This window comes from Cheilinus undulatus, linkage group 6 (assembly GCF_018320785.1).
Source record: "Cheilinus undulatus linkage group 6, ASM1832078v1, whole genome shotgun sequence".
Lineage (NCBI taxonomy): Eukaryota > Metazoa > Chordata > Actinopteri > Labriformes > Labridae > Cheilinus > Cheilinus undulatus.
Genome location: NC_054870.1, coordinates 10944009 through 10967347, shown reverse-complemented (window position 1 = coordinate 10967347; position 23339 = coordinate 10944009). Strand labels below are relative to the sequence as shown.

The window sequence follows — 23339 nt, the reverse complement described above, 5'->3', positions numbered from 1 at the left end:
CCAATGGAATACCCACGGTAGCAGTCTTCCCAGAGCAGACAGGGAAGCGTAACTGACCGTATGTTGCAACTCACAAACATGGCAATGAACAGAAACACAACTGTACCCTGAGCCAAGTAAAATACTGACAAGGAAGAGCAGTTTGTTTAATTGTGGCAACAGCAATGCCTTTATAATGCCTTATACAAAATATACCACTATGGAGGCCGCCAGCTAACAAGTTGATTTTCCACTGTATTTTATTTTTTTATTGTGAAGCCAGGCTTGACCACATATGTCTTTATGAGATCTCGTGTGTTAAATCTGCTCTCTGAAAACTAGATGGCAGGTGTGTGGTCTCATGGTGTGGCTGAATTATTGAGTGTGTACAATCAGAGGATTATGATGTTAAAATTGGATCAAACTGTCCTTTTGTCTGTGGTTTCCCACATCTTTAAAATCAGCTAAGACTCACATCTGGTGTGTAGCCAACCTAAGACAAACAATCTTATATACGCTCAAATGAGAGGCTGAAGTACTGTTTCATCACTCTGCTAATCAGTGTTTGCTCTTCTTTTTATGCTAAAACAGTACTGGTCTATAATTTGGTCTGACAACAAGCAGATTACTTTCATTCCAACACAACTCACACTGTTCTAATTGACAGCTTTCAGACCTACTGGAGTTTTTAAATGGTGTAGAATAAACAATCTGTTGAATTTTTAAGGACCCATAAAGAAATCTGTGGAACCTTTTCCTACATGTGTTACAGCCTATGTTTGCATCTGTGTTTGTATGACTCTGAACGAGGCACAAACGAATAATTTCATGAAAAATAAGCAGCTTATATTGTTTCAGTAAATCCTAAATCATGGACACTCAGTGGGAGGACTCGTAACTGCTTTGCCAAATTTACAGCTTTGCACAGCGCGGTAACAGATACAGTGGGGGGGTGAAAACTAGCATTTCCACATGAGGAATGACAATAATTAGAGCGAAATATACACAGCAAGAGACAGATATCCCACAGCTGAGAGAGGAGCACAGCGTCACTGTAATTACAACTCATGAAAGACGCTGCTCTGGCGGCTCTGAGCAAACACTGGCTCTGCAGTCAAACTCCAATCTCCTGGATCTGAGGATTCTAATTGAGGGAAGCTCCACAGATGGTGCAACATACAAACACACTGCAGAGCAATTAGGAAAAGTCATTTTCCCCTCTCTTTACTGTGAGTATTAGAGGAGAGTGTGTCTCCAAAACATGATGTGGATGGATCGGATGAAAGAGGGGGAAGTGAGACGAAAGAGGCGGACCCAGGAGGAGAAGATGAGAGTGAATGAGTGAAAAAGATGTGTTTCGTTACGCATGTGTGTAAATAGTTTAAGATTTATAATCACAGCGGGAATGTTTTGTGCTATTTGTCAGTGATTCCCAACCTGGTTCATACAGTGCTATGAAAAAAAAATCCCCTTTTCTGATTTCCTTCTTTTTATTTTATTTTAATTTAATTTATTTATTTTTTTTTTTTGCTCACACTTAAATTTTCATATTATCTGCTTTAAAACAAGGTTTAATATTAGACAAAGAGACTATAGCATAGAGTCAATGCTGCAGTATAAACCTGGCTTACAAGTGCAGGTGCATCCAGCAAATAGAATATCATGTAAAAATTAATTTCTTCCTGTGAGTTAAACTTTTGTTGCATTCAGGGACACTCTCGTCTTACATTTAACCATTGCATCAGGTGCACCAGGTTGCACCAGGCTATGGACAGTCACTTCATCTGACCTCTGGCAAGCTGAACCCCCTTTCTGATTCAAGCTGTGTATGATGCTCTGCCTAGCCAAGCTAACCGCTTCAACTGTGGAAAAGTGGAGACCCCACTGTGCTCAGGAAGAGGAATGTTGAGCTCCTGCCCAAAAGCAGCCGAAGAAGGCCAGTGCACCCGGCGCCACAACCAGGTGCTGAAACCCACTGCAGAAGCCATCAAAAAAAAAAAAAAAAAAAGGATTAGCAGCTGTAGCTGAGTGAGCAACGACACTTGTACAATGACCTTTGTTAAGGAAGGGGAACAGCCAAGGGCAGGACAGGAGAGGGAGGCAGCAGGGAGCCTGGCGATAGCCTGGGACTAGCAGCTCTCAGTGGATCTGGAGAAACAGCTGAAATACCCCCAGCATGTCGTCAGCACCACCTTCAGACCAGATATCATCCTGGTCTCAGAGAGCACCAACAGCGTCGTCATCATTGAGCTGACAGTGCCGTGGGAGGACCGCTTGGGAGAAGCACATGAAAGAAAGAGGACCAAATACGACCATGTGGCCATCAGCTGTTGAGAGCAGGGCTGGAGGGTGAGATGCATGTCCATTAAAGTAGGCTGCAGAGGATTTGTGGGGCACTCACTCCACAAAGCCCTTGGTGCACTGGGCATTACAGGCGGAGCAAGGACCAGAGCCATCAAGGACATCACCGAAGCAGCTGAGAGAGCCTCAAGATGGCTCTGGATCTGATCGACCGTGGCTGGGTCGCCTAGGTGAGGGTGTCCGATGTTGCGAGACCAGAACACCCTTTGACCCCAGGAAACATAAGTGATGATGCGTTCAGGTGCATCAGAAGATGTATTCAAGAACAACCATTTTAACTCAAATGGATTTACAGTTTTACTTGGTGGAGAAAGCTCTGGAAGGTACTCCCTGGGTTAGTCAAGCAGCATGCCTAGAGACCCCCAGAAAGGTACTGTACATATGACAATACATAATGCAAGGGTGTAGGTTTGAAAAGGCATGGGTGGGGACAAACACCCCCTTCTTTTTAACCTTTTGTTCACATTACAAGATTAGTATGGTATCAATGGCACAATCTGGTTTGTCCCTACCTATGACTATGTTTTATTCACCTGTGATACTGACTCTCCCTTAGACTGTCCACTCAACTCTCCTCCCCTGCCTTTACTCCTGCCTGTTTGAGTTTTTGCTGTTACCTGATAAATACCACATTTACACGTGCAGTCTGAAAAAAGAAGCTCACACCACAAAATCAGTCTTATATCAGTCACACAATAAGAACTCTCACTGCTTTTCATCAGGGAGTGTAGGCTGACCAGGGTTGCCCTAGGTGAGACTGTGATCCTGCGCCCAGAACCTCCAGCACCTCATCATCAGCCCAGGGCAAAATGAAATTATACTCACCAATGTCAGGGTAGATTTAAAAAAAAAAAAGGAAATATTCCTAAAAAGTCAGCCTGCCAGTCTGTCTGAACAGAAAAAGGAGTCAGTGTAATCAAAAAGGAGCGCTCTTATTAACATTAGCGCCTACATTCATGATGAATTAACATTCCTAATATCATTGATTACTTTCTGAAGACGTGACTTCAGGCTTTTAAAACAACTGACATAACTCTTTTGTTTTCTGATCAGGTTTAGCCGGCCACATACTACAGGATTTTAAGCCCGATTTGGGGCAAGATTTGCCTCCCCCGACGATTGTGGGGGCGTATCCTGAGAGGAGCCTCGTTGCAAACGATTATTTGTCTGAGTAGTCTGCATGTGTGTGGTGTCAACACGATAAATTTACTGCTCCAAATCGCGTTGTAGCCTCCAAAATCCCGAATCGTAAATATCAAACACGTTTGATATTTATGATTCTAGGTCTTAGTGCTGCTGCTGGAGTACCCACAACAACCAATGAGAGTGAGCAGACGGGGTAGCGTCACAGCCAGATCATATGTACTTTCACCGCTTACAACCATGAACACAACTTTAACTTAATTTCAGCCATGATTTTGTCCTGAGTCTTTCCCTTGTATTATGATTTTTGCTTCACCTGTAACCCATGCCAGCACAGCCTGTTGTGGAGAGATGGCAAGACGGTATCGACAGACATTCGTGTTTTGTGTTTTTCTGAAGTCACATGATCACGCGAGGTCATAGGCAGGTTGGCAGGTGTGTGGTCTCCAGTGATCTGACAGTCTGGCTGAGTCGTCTAGTGTGTGCGTTCAGAGGATTAAAGATGAAAAATCTTTGGAAACTGTCCTGAAGTCTGTGGTCTCCCACAGTTTAAAAATCATTCCAGATTTTAAAAATTGTCTAGTGTGTGGCCGGCCCTAGACTGAGGGTCTTATTATCCTGGCATCTCTCTTCTCCTCGCACTGTCATAAAGTGTGCAGTCAGTGTTCGCAAAAGAGCGAGTTAGAGAGAAAGAATTCTTTGTCATTTATTGTTGCAGATGGCACACATGTTGGTATTTGTGCTACACGCTAGGCTAAACTGACAGTCTGATATCCAAATGAAACTCACCTATTAAGTGCATCTTTATTTGCATTTCTGATGTAGGAATACTTCAGTGAAGAGAGAAGTGTTGACTGCCAGAGTTTAATCTAATTTAGATTAAAAAGGACGATCTTCAGTGTAAATACTGACGTGCCAGCCTGCAGGTGCACAATGCTCTTAAAGGGGAAGACAGCTGACTCTCTGGTATGAGTTAGTCTACATTTTAAACATACTTTCAAGGCATATCATCAATCTTTTTTTGTTCGCTATGCATTTGGTTTACATTACAGTTATGCTCTGTCTTGATAGCAAAATGCAGACAACCAAAATCACTTTCCACCTCCCACCTTTGACAGCACACTTCATGCTGATATCTTATGGCCTGGGAAAAAAGGAGACCATGGCAGATAACTAAGTTACTGGTCTCCTGGCTTCGTACGAACAAAGCACACTCAGAGTGCTAACCTATCTGAGCAAAGAGAAAGTGTTAGTCTTAGGTGGTTTTGTCGTCATTCCCCATACTTCAGCTCCTCTCATCATGCCTTCTACTTGTGCAGGACCAGTTAGAATTCACCATAGCTCAGGGAACACCGGAAGCAACCTAGACCTGATGTCTTGAAGGACTTTCAGGTCCGAGCTTGTAACTCAGTGCAGGAGCTGGCTCCAAAATTTTCCAATTTGCAATCTACTGAAGGTTTTAAATGGGTTTTTCATGCTCTTGTATCAACAGCTGTTCTACATCAGATTGCAGAAATGGTTCAGCAGAAAGTCTGTGTACAAACTACAAGATGCAGCTCACATATCAAGGAAACACAGTCACGACTGGTAATTTTCTCATTTTTTCCTGCAGGTCTGAAACACAATAACCCTGACCTTGGGCGACCTGCTTTTGCAGCCTCCTAATGTTCTATTAATTTACCTCTAATTACCCCACACAGAGCTGAATGAGCTGATGAAAGCAGCTTGCAGCAGACTGAGAACAACAGGGAAAAGGGAAGGTTGTGTTTGTGTGGCTTTTTTTGAGGGGGAAAGCTGAAGCAGGGACCAGAGGAGACGGATTGCAGAAAGACTCCCCGCTGCTGCTGCATCCTACTTTTGGGAGGAGACACCGACTGTCGGACATGAAGGAGGGCAGAGGGAGAGAAAGGAGGACGGAGACGGGAGTCAATTGAGCTGTGATTTGTAGACCAGAAGCAAAGGTGGAAGATAAAGCTGGACATGCAAGATTAACTAGCACATGGGAGAAAAACTCAGCCAGTTGGCTCAGTGTTTGCAGCATTTAGCCATATAAGAGGGGAGGAGGGAGAGCAGGGAGGGAGAGGAATTGTTAAAATGTGTGTGTTTAGATTTGTGTGCCTTACACCAGCTCATAAAATAGTACATAGTATATTAAAGGGAGAATAGTCTGCAGGCAGCATCCCATTATTTCTGGAAGGACAGATTTTAATGCATCACAGGTTTAACACTTCTATTCTTGTACTTCAACCTCTGCAACACTGGAAACTCATGTAAAATTAGAATCTTACTGCATTTCAGCATTAGAAGCATTAATTTTTGAGTGAGTTTTTGAGATAATGAGACTGAGAAAAAGGGCAAGAGATCAGACATTTGTGTGAATGTGGAATGTAGATGGGTTATTGGTGTCTAGATTGGAAAATGCCAGAGCTAAAACATGTTTCTTTATTACTGCCAGGGGTCAAATAAATGCCGATGAGAGGGCGCGGGATGATGAATGCCATCTGACTCAAGTAAGAGAGAATGGCCAGCTCATGACTGGGCCATAATGACCCAGTGTCATGTCAAGCTGGAGGCACAGTTAACTGACCGTTCACATTAAATACCAGCAACAGTCACAAAAGCTGACAAAGTCAGTGTAGCTGTTATAGATCTAATTTTCCCCATGTATAACATTTTTGTGGTCGGGGGTTTTTGCTGAGCACACAGGGGACTTTTCAACTGTCTCGCTTCAGATTTGTATTGACACATAAACAGCTGGCAGCTGCCCAGCACAACAGACTTTGAATGCTGGCTTGTCTTCTGTTGCTGGCTACATTTGTTGTTTAGGGAGAAAAGATGTTGCTCGTTCACTCTCAGAGAAATACTAGAACATAAACCATATTGCTGCATTTGGCAGGAAATAAAGTTTTTATCTACAATGCCCGCTCTCCAGGAAAACAGCTTGTTTTTTATGCACAACAAACATTCAAATTTCAATCAGCGAAAACACATTCAGTAATGACCAAGTAATCCTAACGGCTGCTCTCATGCATGCTCCACACTTGTCTCCATTCAAAACTATGAACAATAATTCATGTATGAAATATTTCACCGTGAGCTGGTATGAACACATCAGCGTAAGAATCTGAAAGCAGCTGCTCCAAGAGGGTGGCCTGCTGAAAGTCAGATAATGCTGTAGAGGAGTGGATTACAGCCTTTAATAGCTCCAAAAATGGTGCATCATTGCTCTCACAATCTGCTGCATCTCAAGGTCTAACTCACAATGAAAATAGTGTTAATGACATTCAGGTAGGAAGGCACATAATGTTGTCCAGCTCTACACAATTCACTTGTTTTTGGTTGGGAGAAATTGTTGCCATCTTTACTCTGAGTGGAGCTTAAAAGGGAAACTTTATCCAGGTTTATTAAAATGCGTGACTTGAAAAATAAATAAAGTTTAAGCATTTAAATGAAAGCATTTTCCTTGTGTGGAACAGTTTGAGACACTTCCAACATCTCTGGACTGACCTGGTTATATGAATAAAATAAATGTCAAAGTCATATAAACTGATTTTATTAAGAGATTATTTGTTTTTAAATCATACAACAGAGAAATTGCTTTCATAATCACTGGACAGTTCATGCACAACATCCCTTTTAAATACTGAGGCACTCACTCTAAAAAGTACATTTGATGAAGTCATTCAAAGCAATGCAAATCAAATCTCAGGTCCATTTACCATGAAATTATGTAGAAATGCACAGAAAATCTAACCTTGCAAAGCAGATGCATTTGCCCGTTTCTGTGTTTTTCACTGGTGAATCCATCTTGCAAGGCTCCTGTCTGAACAGTTTGGGCCCAGTTAGAAAATGACAGGACCAATCAGCATCGAGGGGCAGTACTTTCCGGCACAGCAGAGTCGTGACGTACGCAAGCGGCGAGAAGAGACCGGTGCAATTATGGTGAAAGACATTCACGTGGATGCTGCTGAAGTGCCAGTGTTATCAGAACTTGACGACATTTCTTTGTTAAAAGAAGAACAAACAAACAGCAGTGAGATGTTTTCTTGTCAAAAACAATAAAAGCCATGTACTGACATGTCTACAGCCGCTATGCTTCACGTTATGCAGTTCTCTATGGAGTTTACTCCCTGGTAGGGGCACACCTCAGTAGCGGCTACGGCGTCACGTTTTGTTGCTCTGATTGGCTCGTAAAGATGTGACAGACAGAACTCCATCTAATGACCCTCTGAGTTTCTCTTTTTTCAAAGGCTCTGCCATTCCCCAAACACAAATGGGAGGTTTTCCAAATGGATGTGTGAAAACAAATCTATCTGGTGCGCCAGATTAATATTTTGCACGAGTCTAATCCAGTTGTGTGCTTTAGTAAAATAAGTGTTCTTTTGTTTGCTATTTAACTTGAAATTGCAAGTTATTCCTTTGAAGGACAAATATGATCTCAGGCTTAAGTTTCATTTTTGTCTGATGTCATGACATATATATAGTTTTTTACACTTGTTGCTCCATTAGATAATAATGACCACTGTCTTGTGGCTGTCCCAAATGAAAAGAACTGCAAACTGTGTAAGGTAAGACACAATTACAAGGCAAAATTGTATTTTGAGATTAAAAATTTGTTATGGTTGATGAATGACCGGACCAAGTAGTTTACTATGTATTGCTGAATTCAAAACAATTTCACAGCCATAGCAGCTATCTGAACTTGTAGGCCATGCGAACTTTATTTTTACACAAGTTTTAAATTGGCCTTACATTTAAAAAATAAAATTAAAGTAATACAAATACATTTACTGTGTTCCTTCTTCCTGCACCAGAGTCCATGTGCCTTGCTGTGAGAGGCTGTGATAGCAGGGATGGGGTTGTCTGGGTGTTTGCTAAACCTGCAGAGTCTTTCCAGAATGCCTATAGGGCATTGCGCACCTTTGCACTATGAGTGATGTTATCAACTCAGTTTTAGAAGTCCCACCTGTGGGGACCAACTCAGATGCTGTAAGGAAGATATACTGAGTTGGTCCCTAGAATTGTACTTTCTAAACTAAGTTATTAAACCCATTTTTAGCTTGAAGTGAACAGTATTCAATCACTCTATTGTTTTGTCATTGTACTCTAATTATTTGATGATGTCTTTGGACATGAGACACTTTTGCACCATGAGTGAAGTTGCTGACTCAGTCAGAGACGTCTCTCCTGTGGGGGACAACCACAATATACAGTGGATGGTAAACTAATCATGATGGAGGAGGACTTCCTGGTTCAGTCAGTTACTAACATACATGTACCTGTAAAAATGAGTTGATATAACTCCAGATGGCTAAGTATTTACTAAAAATATAAAGTTCAGTGTTTTTTTTTAAAATGTCTCTTAATTTTTTTACATAATCAGTTACCTCTTAATATGATTTTCTTTAACTCATTGGGGATTACTCAACAAACATTTTCACTCCCTAAAAACTATGACATTATCAGTTTCAGCAAATACATTGAGTATTTTCAGTTTCTTTGGTTTCATGGTGTAGGCTGAAGTTAATAAGTGAGTGGGAACTACTGCAAACTTTAAGTTTACTTGCATTAAATTGAGCATGCGTCAAATAACTTTAATTTGAAGAAATAAAATCAACAATTACAACTGACTGAAAGAACCTGTTACTACAACTTTACAATTTGAGTCGCGAAACTTAATTCAAATGTTTATTTTAAGTATTTTTTCAAGTTTATCCAACTATTCTCTTTTTTTCAACTGCAGTTACCATCACCTGTCAACATTTTCTTTTCTGTGCATACAGCTTTGAGTGCTGATGTTTATGCATTTGAAGCTTTTTGCAAGTGTCTGATTTAATGAGCCAATTTGTCCCCAAATGACTGAATAATGGCTCATTCAGATTTGCACAAACTGCACTGACGTACAAAGACACTGTTTGCTATGCAGCACAGTGAGGGTTACACTTAACATTTGGAGTATATTTTGTGAATTATATCGTGAACTTTTGACTCATTTGCACAAGTTTAGCATCGAGTTTACTATCAAAACCTTTGATAGTAATCCTTTAGTGAATCTGGCCTAGGAGTCAGCTTAGGATGGATGAGTGAGTCACACAATGATAAATGGTATCCTATTAAAAAAAGCCTCACTATGATGGTTTTTTTTTCTGAAATTGACAAACACTACATATCACAGGAAATAAGTAATAGACATCCAAATGTCGACTGAACAACTTCTCAGCTGATTTATTCCCTTAGTAAATGTTTTTTTAATTACTTTATTTTTTAAGTTCTCATCAGTACAACAAGATGTTCATTCATTTTGGGTAAAACTGACAATGAAGCAGAGTAGATAAGACCAGACTAGACAGCGTTTGGTTTATCCTTTAGATCAGGGATCCCAAAGTTTTCAGCCCATGACCCCCCCCACATAGCAGTACTGGGACCAGGGACTCCCACCAACCCTGGAGGTGGTTCAGGCATTCGATGTTGCACAAAGCATCATGTCAAACGTTTTTTTAAGCATTGCTTTCATTTACACACAAATCTCACTCTCTAGCTATGGGTTCATTCTAAAATAAACTCATTCTAAACAAAATTTTGCAACAATGGATAAAACAAACCCCTTTAAATTCTCTTTGTTGTTTTGGAAAGCATTCTGTGACCCCTCTTGGTGTCTCATGACCCCTCCAGGGGTCCCTATCTCCTACTTTAGGGGACCTTTAGATGAACCAAAAGTTCATGTACTACATGATGAGCTGATTCTGTTGTGAGAATGAACTTCTAAACCTCTAGTCCAAATGTAGATTAAAATACACCACCAAACCTGAAGAGGAACTGAGTCTCAGAGACTGGATCTTTTCCTGTGAACTATCTAAAACTTTGGACTGCATAGTCAAGGTTCAAAAACAAAGACCAAGCCTTGAAAACATCCCTCTTCCACACAGAAAGTGTTTCAACACAACTTATTCCAACGCCCTAAGCCCAACTACTTCGATTAGTTTTTCTTCTCTTCAAAAACTGCTGAAGGCTTTACCCAAACAAGTGAAGTGATGTATTCCTAGCTCTGAGTCATTATTCTCCTACATCCTCCAGCCAATATACCAACATACTCCTCTTCACTTCAGATCATTTCTTTCTGGTCACTTCATTCTTCATATTCTTTTGTTTTCTGGACCTTCAGTTGCCCTTTGTACACCAGTTCAGCTCTCCATCACCATTATATCAAATCACATGTCATAAATCCATGTTTTATTCCTATGGTGAGTTCATTAAAATGTACAGCACATGTGCTGTCCTTTGGCTATAGGTCAACCTGAAACGTACATCCATCTGCAAGCATCCCGATTTTGAATCATCCCAGCTAGTGTGTGTCCATGTGGGCCCTGTGTTGGTTAAATGTGGGGAACATGGGTATGGAGGGGGCATGGGCTTTGAAAGGGAAATGGTGTGGTCCCATAACAATTCAGTAGTAACATGGGTCCCTCATGATTTATTATTTACAATAAGTTAGTTGAACGAATTTGTTAAGATTTGAGATTTTTGCATGTTGTACTTTGACAGAGTTACCCTGTTTTTATCGGTCAAATTTATTAAAAAGAAAACTAAAATTGAAGAGGGAATGCTCTTTAACTGTTCAACCTTGTCCTGGGTTTTAAAATGGATTTTTGTGGTCTTAGTCTTGTCTCGGTCTTGATTTGGTCTCAACCCTCAAAAGTCTTCTCTGGTCTCGGGCAAGTCTTGGTCTTGGAAAGAGTGGTCGTGAGTACAACACTAGTCAGTAAGGCCGGCCACACACTACAGGAATTTAGGCCCAATTTGGGGCAAGATTTGCCTCCCCCGATGATCAGCAACGAGGGGCAGTACTTTCCAGCGCGGCAGAGTTATGACGCATGCAAGCAGCGGCAAGAAGAGGCTGGTGCAGTTATCGCGAGAGACCATAGACTGTAGAAAGAATTGGACAGACCCTGTGTGACATCAGCCGTCTGCTTACAATACTCAGACTCAAACAGCTATTGAAGCCAATCTGCAGAGGCCTCCATATTGAAATTGCGGTCTCAACCTAACTTTGGATCAACCCAACACCCTGCCCACTGAGCGCAAATTCCTGTTAGCTAGCTAGCTAGCATTCTGGTTGACAGAAACGTAGCTTCTGCCTCTCAAGCTATCTGTCAATCAAATGAGACATGCCAATCAGTCCTCAGTGAGGTTTTTCCTAAATATAATCTAAACCATTGTGGTATAAAAAAGACCACCCCCTGTACAGTGAGAGCACAAGAAGACACTAGCTAATGAGACACGTTTGTTTTTTTTAACCAAGTTGTGAACCAGCTTATTTCTAGTGTAAAAACCGGCTGTTTAACATGTGTCCAGACTGGACTTCTGGTGTTCCTGCAGCCAGCCTCAAGTGGACACTCACGGTATTGTGATTTTTTGCACTTCCACACTGGCTTCATTTTTCAGGACTGAAGGTTGCTGCTTGCAAAAGACATTAGCATGGATGCTGCTAAAGCACCAGTGTTACCAGAACTTGACGACATTTCTTCATTTAAAGAAGAACAAACAAACAGCAGTGAGATGTTTTCTTTTCAAAAACAACAAAAGCCGTGTACTGACATGTCTACAGCCGCTATGCTTCATGTTATGCAGTTCTCTATGGAGTTTACTCCCTGGTAGGGGTGCACCTCAGTAGCGGCTATGGCGTCACGTTTTGTTGCTCTGATTGGCTCGTAAAGATGTGACAGACAGAACTCCATCTAATCATCCTCTGAGTTTCTTTTTCAAAGGCTCTGCTCTTCCCCAAACAACGTCTGTGGGAGGTTTTCCAAATGGATGTGTGAAACCAATCCATCTGGTGTTCCAGGTTAATATTTTGCACGAGTCTAATCCAGTTGTGTGCTTTAGTAAAGTAAGTGTTCTTTTGTTTGCTATTTGACCTGAAATTACAAGTTATTCCTTTGAAGTTTAACTATGATCTCAGGTCCAGTCAGGTTTTTGCTTAAATTTTGTTTTTTTGTGTCTGATGTCATGGCATACATATTTCTTTACATTTGTTGCTCCATCAGATAATAATGACCACTGTCTTGTGGCTGTCCCAACTGAAAGGAACTGCAATCTGTGTAAGGTAAGACACAATTACAAGACAAAATTGTGTTTTGAGATTAAAAATTTGTTACAGTTGATGAATGACCGGACCAAGTAGTTTACTGTGTATTGCTGAATTCAAAACAATTTCACAGCCATAGCAGCTATCTGAATTTGTAGGCCATACGGACTTTATTTTTACACAAGTTTTAAATTGGCCTTACATTTAAAAAATAAAATTAAAGTAATACAAATACATTTACTGTGTTCCTTCTTCCTGCACCAGAGTCCATGTGCCTTGCTGTGAGAGGCTGTGATAGCAGGGATGGGGTTGTCTGGGTGTTTGCTAAACCTGCAGAGTCTTTCCAGAATGCCTATAGGGCATTGCGCACCTTTGCACTATGAGTGATGTTATCAACTCAGTTTTAGAAGTCCCACCTGTGGGGACCAACTCAGATGCTGTAAGGAAGATATACTGAGTTGGTCCCTAGAATTGTACTTTCTAAACTAAGTTATTAAACCCATTTTTAGCTTGAAGTGAACAGTATTCAATCACTCTATTGTTTTGTCATTGTATTCTAATTATTTGATGATGTCTTTGGGCATGAGACACTTTTGCACCATGAGTGAAGTTGCTGACTCAGTCAGAGACGTCTCTCCTGTGGGGTCCAACCACAATATACAGTGGATGGTAAACTAATCCTGATGGAGGAGGACTTCCTGGTTCAGTCAGTTACTAACATACATGTACCTGTAAAAATGAGTTGATATAACTCCAGATGGCTAAGTATTTACTAAAAATATAAAGTTCAGTGTTTTTTTTTTAAATGTCTCTTAATTTTTTTACATAATCAGTTACCTCTTAATATGATTTTCTTTAACTCATTGGGGATTACTCAAAAAATATTTTCACTCCCTAAAAACTATGACATTATCAGTTTCAGCAAATACTTTGAGTATTTTCAGTTTCTTTGGTTTCATGGTGTAGGGTGAAGTTAATACTTGAGTGGGAACTACTGCAAACTTTAAGTTTACTTGCATTAAATTGAGCATGCGTCAAATAACTTTAATTTGAAGAAATAAAATCAACAATTACAATTGACTGAAAGAACCTGTGTTACTAAAACTTTACAATTTGAGTTGGGAAACTTAATTCAAATGTTTATTTTAAGTATTTTTTCAAGTTTATCCAACTATTCTCTTTTTTCAACTGCAGTTACCATCACCTGTCAACATTTTCTTTTCTGTGCATACAGCTTTGAGTGCTGATGTTTATGCATTTGAAGCTTTTTGCAAGTGTCTGATTTAATGAGCCAATTTTTCCCCAAATGACTGAATAATGGCTCACTCAGATTTGCACAAACTGCACTGATGTACAAAGACACTGTTTGCTATGCAGCACAGTGAGGGTTACACTTAACATTTGGAGTATATTTTGTGAATTATATCGTGAACTTTTGACTCATTTGCACAAGTTTAGCATCAAGTTTACAATCAAAACCTTTGATAGTAATCCTTTAGTGAATCTGGCCTAGGAGTCAGCTTAGGATGGATGAGTGAGTCACACAATGATAAATGGTATCCTATTAAAAAAAGCCTCACTATGATGGGTTTTTTTTTGTTTGTTTGTTTTCTGAAATTGACAAACACTACATATCACAGGAAATAAGTAATAGACATCCAAATGTCGACTGAACAACTTCTCAGCTGATTTATTCCCTTAGTAAATGTTTTTTTAATTACTTTATTTTTTAAGTTCTCATCAGTACAACAAGATGTTCATTCATTTTGGGTAAAACTGACAATTAGGCAGAGTAGATAAGACCAGACTAGACAGCATTTGGTTTATCCTTTAGATCAGGGATCCCAAAGTTTTCAGCCCATGACCCCCCCACATAGCAGTACTGGGACCAGGGACTCCCACCAACCCTGGAGGTGGTTCAGGCATTCGATGTTGCACAAAGCATCATGTCAAAAGTTTTTTTAAGCATTGCTTTCATTTACACACAAATCTCACTCTCTAGCTATGGGTTCATTCTAAAATAAACTCATTCTAAACAAAATTTTGCAACAATGGATAAAACAAACCCCTTTAAATTTGACTTTGTTGTTTCGGAAAGCATTCTGTGACCCCTCTTGGTGTCTCATGACCCCTCCAGGGATCCTTACTCCTACTTTAGGGGACCACTGCTTTAGATGAACCAAAAGTTCATGTACTACATGATGAGCTGATTCTGTTGTGAGAATGAACTTCTAAACCTCTAGTCCAAATGTAGATTAAAATACACCACCAAACCTGAAGAGGAACTGAGTCTCAGAGACTGGATCTTTTCCTGTGAACTCTCCAAAACTTTGGACTGCATAGTCAAGGTTCAAAAACAAAGACCAAGCCTTGAAAACATCCCTCTTCCACACAGAAAGTGTTTCAACACAACTTATTCCAACGCCCTAAGCCCAACTACTACTTTTTTCTTCTCTTCAAAAACTGCTGAAGGCTTTACCCAACCAAGTGAAGTGATGTATTCCTAGCTCTGAGTCATTATTCTCCTACATCCTCCAGCCAATATACCAACATACTCCTCTTCACTTCAGATCATTTCTTTCTGGTCACTTCATTCTTCATATTCTTTTGTTTTCTGGACCTTCAGTTGCCCTTTGTACATCAGTTCAGCTCTCCATCACCATTATGTCAAATCACATGTCATAAATCCATGTTTTATTCCTATGGTGAGTTCATTAAAATGTACAGCACATGTGCTGTCCTTTGGCTATAGGTCAACCTGAAACGTACATCCATCTGCAAGCATCCCGATTTTGAATCATCCCAGCTAGTGTGTGTCCATGTGGGCCCTGTGTTGGTTAAATGTGGGGAACATGGGCAGGTCAGCAGGTGTGTGGTGTCCAGTGATCTGACAGTCTGGCTGAGTCGTCTAGTGTGTGCGTTCAGAGGATTAAAGATGAAAAATCTTTGGAAATTGTCCTGAAGTCTGTGATCTCCCACGGTTTCGTCTAGTGTGTGGCCGGCCTAACATGGGACTCACATGGGAGGTCCATGTAAGCTCACTGTATGGGACCCGAAAACAGGCGTAACGTGGGTAAAGTTGTTACGGGGCCCATAAAGGGTCTATAGGTTAAATGGGCTTGGGCTTAAGCTTTGTAACGTTTTGTAGCATCAATGGATTCGGTAACATCGCACTCACATGTAAAGCCTGTGTTAACATATTACATGGGTCCAGAAAGGGATAGATTTGGGTTTAATGGGCATGGGATCTAGCATGGTAATGTGGTTATGGTCCACAAAAGAAATGTACATGGGGGTAATTAACTTCAGTAACCCCAAAAAATACTTGCCATAAATGTCAGATATTTTTTCTGTTGTTAAATTATAGAATCCCGGTCATAAGAGATAAGATAAAAATAACTACTAGTTTGTTTTTCTTTCTTGTTTTAACAGCAGAAATAACCCTTAGGTATGAACCTTCAAATGTCCCAGTGTTGAATTGAGCTGACTCCTTGGGCCTGCAGCAGCCGTTACATAAACAGTAGCACAGAAACGAAAGCTGAAATGACAACCCATGGTTTTCATCCTTATAGCTGCCTGATTGACTTTCCTCTGACAGTTCACAGAATTTAAAAAGGTAGAAGAATTTCTCCATTTAATATTTTGCCGAAAAATGTCTGATAAATTCAGAGATGACATTGTTATGAATGATGCAGGTGTGTAGCTACAGGCAAAGAAACTTTCCGACATTCTCTCTTTGACATTATTACAGAAGACACTTTTGATATGCAGATGCATTATATATAATTGAAACGACCCATTTTTCAAGGGTTATTTTTCTTTTGGCAGTTGGCAGGCCTGAAGTGTCATCTTCACAGTGGCTGTCGGAGAATATGGTGGAGCTTGCATGATAAGAATGTGGCACATCACCACGAAAATAAGATCTTGGCTAAATGCGAAAGGAAAGAAAGGAAGAGAAGTGCAATTGTCTTCATTCATCTCCTCAGTGGTGCAGAGTGAGGAGAGGTGTTGTGCAGCAGTAAAAGACTGCATTGGATAAAACAGCCAGCAGAGAGGGTTGGTAAGCTCTGCACTAAACATCAGAGCAGAGGGTTCAGCATGGTTCAACTTTGTGGAAGAAATGGGGCGGATCAAAAAGGACAGTAAGAGTGCTCTCACTCTAAGGAATCTGATAAAAGAGTTAAGTGACCCTGACGCTCTCGAGGCAGATTTTAAAAAAGAATATGGGCCGGTACGAATTATTCAGTTGGGGATGACTTATCCAGCAAAGAGTCTACACAGGAAGAAGAGGATCAACTCCTCTGCCTCTCCACAAAAGGAAATAAATCTCTGTCTGTGGTTTAGTGGAAATGGACAGAAGTCCCCAAGGCCTGCTGATCTCCAGCCACAGATAGGACCATTTTTCTCTCTCTCTGTTAGTATCTCCATTCCTCATTCTCTATAAGTCTCTCCATCTCACTCTATTTTCTGGATATGTCTACCTATCTCTAGTCCTTCATTTGTCAGCATTTTTAATCACATCCTTTTTTAATACCACTTCTCTTTTTGTCTACCACCCTCCCTCTCCTCCTCCTCCTCCTCTCTGCTGCCTTCCTCTCTTATGATGTGTTTAGCATTCAAGGCCTCTCACTGCTGCATCACAGGCCTGTTTGTTTCACCGAGCTGCAGAGATAGAAAAAAGATGTGATTCCTCAGAGACGGTAAAATTTCTTCATGCCTTCTCAATGTGGAGCAGAATGCATCTGCATGGATATGCAGCCGCATATATCTGAGCTAAAATGCTTAACATTAGAGCAAGTGCTGAACATTTTCTCTATTTTCAAGTCAGGCTTTTTGCAATTCTACCCTCCAGTGGAATCTGTTGGGGTTTCCTCCCAGGAGAAATGGTTAGAGACTGTTATGATCATGGACTAAAAATGAATAATGCTTATTTTAATTCTCCAAGTTGTCTCCACACTACATTATTAAATAATGATGCTTCCTTAGTAAATCCGGTGCCTTCTCTGCTGCCATCCACTGTCTCCTGACAAGACATTCACGCCATAAGGAGCAGGTTTGCTCCTTGTAAAATAGGTTTAAGATACGTAGACAAGTACTAATTTTTACTTTTAGAGCCAAAACCTTTATTTGGTTTTTCAAAGAAAAGTATTGGCACAGTAGAGGGAAGGAAAGAACACTGTAGCTACTGTGAAACATGGAGGAGGCTCGGTTATGTTCTGGGGCTGCTTTGCTGCATCTGGCACAGGGTGTCTTGAATCTGTATAAGGTACAATGAAATCTCATGAGGAGTGGGCCAAAATACCTGCAGACAGGTGCAGAAGTCTCAGTGAGGGTAACAGAAATCATTTGGTTGCCTCAAAAGGTTGTGCAACAAAATATTAAGCTAAAAGTATCATCATTTTTGTCCAGGCCTGTTTTATTAGTTTGTTTTTTTTAATGATTCTGTTGAACCACAATTCAAAAGCAATGTCTGATTTTCACTAGTTACATTTCATACTTTTTAAACTTATTATTACTTTTTTTGAGTTTCAAGTTATTTCAAAGAATATCACGAGTTTTTCTTTCTTTAATGGAAGGGTACCAACAATGCAAGCCTGCATGAATACTTTCATGTTATATTGACCGATCCACACACTAATAAAACCTTAATACCCCTTAATGTTAACACCGTTTGCCATTTAGCTCTGACACATAGCTGCAGTTCAACCCCCATACAATTAACCTCTGGTTGTTTGCATGTCAAATATGGAGGGAGGATTTCCCTCAATCTGTGCCCCCACTACGCAGAAACGCATCAGGTCAACAAGCTAATGAAAAGTCCTCGCTCTGTTCATGTAGGAGTTAAGTACTCCAAATCCACCACTGCTTATTAAAGCACTGTACACAACGCATCTCTAACGTATTCCAATTAGAGGAGAATTATCACAGCATTAAGTATTCACATTCATAAAGCAGCATGTTTACTGGCTCGGGACAAACTGGGTCAGATTTAGTTGTCTTAGATGTCTGTGCTGACACACAGGATTTGTTTGTGCTGCAGCCGCCAGCTCCTTTCTGCAGCTTCGGCGTCCCCTGATAGAGGTCTAACCTGCAGGGAGGCCGCACATACAAACACACTAAAAAAGCACAAGCACATCCACGTACATCCCCTAAAATAAAAATCCAAATAAACATGAGCCCAAGCAGAGCTGGTTGGTTGTGATTAAAAAGCAGTGGATCTCTGCGGGGCTATAGAGAGGCTATCTGAGGAGAGATGGAGGTGGGAGTACTCCACCCGTTCAGCCTACGGGCTTCCACTAATTACCTGTCAGTGACGACGAGGAGGGAGATCTGAAGTGGTTAATATTGTACCCAACTGTCATCCTTATTGAACCATAGAATATGCAATGCAGTTCAAGGATAATGCCCACTGACTTGGGAAATAAAATAAGATGCCATATGTTGGGGTAATTAGGCATAATTAGTTCAGAATCTGGTCCAAACACAGTCACTCTACAGTATAAAACAGTGCAAGCACAAATAAAGGTCAGCTGGTAGGTCGGAACAACAGTTTATGAGAAATTCTGCTCTTTTTAAAGCTAGATTTAATTTCAGATTACAATTTAGAGTTTTTCTAGTTGACACAGACATATAGAAATGTATAACTTTAGTAACAAAATATAGAGTTGCATTCAAAACATTTAGGGGACTGAGTCTCTGACAGGAATTAGTAACCACATGCTGGACCAGGGGCTTGAAGAACTATATAAGTACACATGACAGAAAAAGACAAAACAAGTAGGGATGCACACAAATGACAATTCTCATTTTCATTTGAAAACTGAAAATGAGGAAACCAAGGCCGAAAACCGGAAAACCGGAAAGAAATTATTAAGTCCATTATTAGTAGCATTGCATTTATGGCTATGACTGTGTACTGACCTCACTAAAATCAATTGCAATTGCAAAAATTAATATTAATGCTTCAAAGAATAAATCAATTACAAAATTATGTAAATATTTATTAAGCACTTCATTCCAACAATACACAATATAAAATAAAATACAAAATAAAATGTTTAACTTGACCACACTCAAATTAAATCAGTGGTTCTCAAACTTTTTTCAGTCATGTACCCCCTGTGAAGTATTTTTTCAGCCAAGTTCCCCCTAAACAGCCCAAAGCTTTTTGGCCAAAAAGAAAGACATTAAAGAGTGCTGTGACAGCCGTCTGATTTATCACACTTTGTAACTGATAAACACTTTCAAATTACAAATATTAGATTTCTTTTTCATACATTTTAAATGTTAAAAATGCATGACTAAAGTCATGGCACATCGTCTCATCTCTAAATGTGGGAATTCAAATTAATGTAGTTGTTGAAAACAGTGACTTAAAGGCTTTAAACCCAGAAGTGTGCAAAACTCTGCTCGGCTGCAGCGGTCTCTCTGGAACAATTTGGAAATAAAAACATAGAGCTAGAAAGAACTAAAAACCTGTAAATAATAAACAAATTATAAAAAAAGACTTCTCTTTTCTCAAACTGAAACCACAAACTTAGTTATAGATCAGCATTTCTTCACAAAAAATAAATCATAAACCTTTTTATGAATGGAGAGGTTGTGAACACAGTGATTGACAGGCATGTGTGGGTCAAACCATCCTGCCATGGGGGAGACTCAGGGGGTTTTAGGGTGATTAAATTTAAGAGCATACAAAATATTAACTCCAGTTTATAAACTTAAGGTCCTTGCACTCTATACGCAATTTTTTCATGCAAATTATTTACACAAAATATTTACATTTCAAACCTGTAGGGAGTCAAAGCAAACTTCCTCACCTGCAACATCATATAGCAGCGGGACATTGCTGTGATTATTTAAGTAGCACATTTGCGGTCATGTGGACATTTCAGGCTGTCTGTTGCCTGTCTCCCTCTCTAACAGGCTAAAAAAAAAAAAAAAACAGAGGCAAAAACACAAGCACTTATACAGACAGATATGAGGAGATATCAAACATCAGGCGATGTTGGAGAGGAGGACGTTTTTGTTCCTCTGTCTGCCTTAAAAATCTGCACCACCACCACCATGTGCGCTCGTTAGAGCGAAACTCACACAGCTGGAGCTGTTTCTAAACTAATGGGACTTTAGTGAAATATTTACCAACACAGTCTCCTCTGACCTCAGACATACGACTTATAAAAGCTCCAGATCAACCAGCTAAATGACTCCTCTGACCAGTCTGGAACACAAACAGGTGAGCCAGTCAGTGCGCTGTGGAGAGAGTTAACTCCTCTCACTGTGAGCCTCAGCTGTGCAGTATTATAACTCTTATTGATCATATTTGACATAGAATGAATGAAAAGTCAGTCCCTCCTCGTACAAACTTGGCTGGCACAGTGACACAGTGAAACAAAACGGCACTGACGTCCTGGCTGTGCGTAAAAGTGCACGGAGTGAAGGACAGAGAGGGACACACCTCCTTTCATCTTCCACTTCAGTAAATATCAGTGTTTGTCAGAGGACAGAGAAAACACGCCGCAGATGTTCGCAGCACGAATGTGATTTTAGAATGTACATAATATACTCGCAAAATCGAGTCGCTCCTGATGTGCAAAGAAAGGCGCTATTTTTCTTAAATAGTCTGCATGTATTTTAAAATCTCGTGTACCTCTGGAGTACCTTCATGCGTACGTACCCCTATTTGAGAACCACTGATCCAAGCATGTGCTGGCCGCGGTTTTTGCTTGCATAATCACGACGTCGTGTTTTGGCCTTGTTGTTTCGGTGGTAAAAGTCTTTAGGCTGAAAACTGAAAATGCACTTTCTGGCCATTTTTGGCCAAAAATTTTCATCGGCCAAATTTTCGGTGCATCCCTAAAAACAAGACATCGAATATCTCAGCTTCCCTTTTGAAGACCACTATGTTGAAACACCATATCTGTCAGAATGGAAATACAGGCTAAAACTTTCCAAATAATATCATATTTAGCTTCCAGCTAAAGTATGGGGAACGGTTACTACAAGTTCTGTCAAACCCCGACCTGCAAAACCTAAATAGAAAACAGTTATTAAGCTGAATAAACAGTCTGCTTTCAAGACAGAAGCTTGTCCTCCACACTCTGACACAGCTGACATAGAACTAAGGCTAAAGCTAATGCTGCTATGTTAGCTACACTGATGATGCAGCTAGCCAATGTAGCTAAGTATAAAGCTATAAAAGCTCTGTTAGCTACGCAAACTGCATCGGTAACAAAGCTTACTGTAACCCTGCAGTATATTTTTATATAGGTTCCCCTTATAACATCTAAGCTGCCGCTGTCATAGTCATGTCCTCTGTTATCTTGCGAGACTTGAATTAGCCCACGATTGTGCTGCTCCATGCAGGATATACTAGGCAGACGCCCACTGCTTGTTAGGTGCATGGGGGAAGCAGGACTATGAGCAGCTGCAGGTAACTTATTTAGCCCTTTAGATCACTTGTTTTTTATCTAAAATGATCTGGTTTTAACCGTTGTGCTCCTCAACTTGTAGATGCACCCACTGCCAATGAAGAACTCTAGCATTTGTTGATGCATCTAATGTGTTTCTGTGGTGATATTCAGCTAATGCTAGCTCAGTTTTTCCTTGTATCAGCCAGCCAAGTGTTTATAGTTGGGCTTAGTGCCAAAGTGCTGCTCTTTTAAGTAACTACTTTATCTTATTGTTGACATGTCTCTTGTACTCGATGTGACTAGTTGTCACTGGTTTATTGAATGGCCTTGGTCTAATGAATTTATTAGGTTCATTCAAACATTGACTTAATACCTGATCATTATTATATGCCTTAAGTATTAATATGCAATTATGGTATACTTATCTGCACTTTATTATCAAAAAGATGGCGCTGCAGAAATATTTTTGTATCAATAATGTACATCTCCAAGCTGATTACAGTCAGTCATTATTGCTATTTATTTTCCTAGGCATTTATTGTTATTGTGTTCATGTTATTTATACATGCATGTTCTTGTACAGGCCAGGTTTAATGGGATAATTACTGGCAACCTGCCCCTTGGCAAAAAAACCCAGCAGCCCAGCCCGTGAACTCTTCTACCCTGACAATCTACACTTGGATGTGTGGTAGGCGGCTCTGCAGCCAATCCTTTCACTGTGTTTCACTCACTCGCTCCCAACACCTCCAACGCGCTCCGGACTCTTTAACGGACCTGTCTCCTGGAACTGGACCATCGCACTAACTGAACTCTTCTCTTTGCGTTACGTGGAGTATGAGCGTTTCTGACGGGGACTGCGGAAGCCTAGATGACTCTTACTGTGCCTTGTGTGTATCAAATGGTAACTATTCTCAAGTGCACTTGAATTGTATATATTGTACATATTAATCAATAACACATGGTACTTTTTGGGTAGCACCACATAGTTTGTCCTGTTTTCATTTGGCACAATATTTTCCTCCTAGAGTGAACTGAATCTTCCGATCCCTTTAATTGGGTTACACTATTACCTAATTGTAACTGCTAATTGCGATCAATACACCTTATTGCAAGTGTTACATTAATCCAAAGCTATGTTAGCGAAATGGGTCACGTAAATGTTGGAGAAGCATAGAACAGTTAAGTTGAATGATATGCTAGTTTTGATTATTGATGTTAATAACATGTTAGTTCAAATTAAAGTGACTTCTTAAAGTGTCCACAAGTCTGTTGTTTACAGCCCTCATATCAGGTAGATGGCTGAGCTCTCTGGTGTGCCCTACAGTGCTGTGAAAAAGTATTTGCTTGTATATTCCAGA

At 40.3% G+C, this 23339-nt stretch overlaps 1 protein-coding gene across 2 annotated transcripts in view; it reads right to left on the bottom strand.

Annotated features, from left to right (window-relative positions):
* The window catches only part of LOC121511269 (adhesion G protein-coupled receptor A3), a 450943-nt gene that overhangs the window by 233193 nt on the left and 194411 nt on the right, over positions 1-23339 (bottom strand). The gene's annotated exons all lie outside the window — the stretch shown is intronic.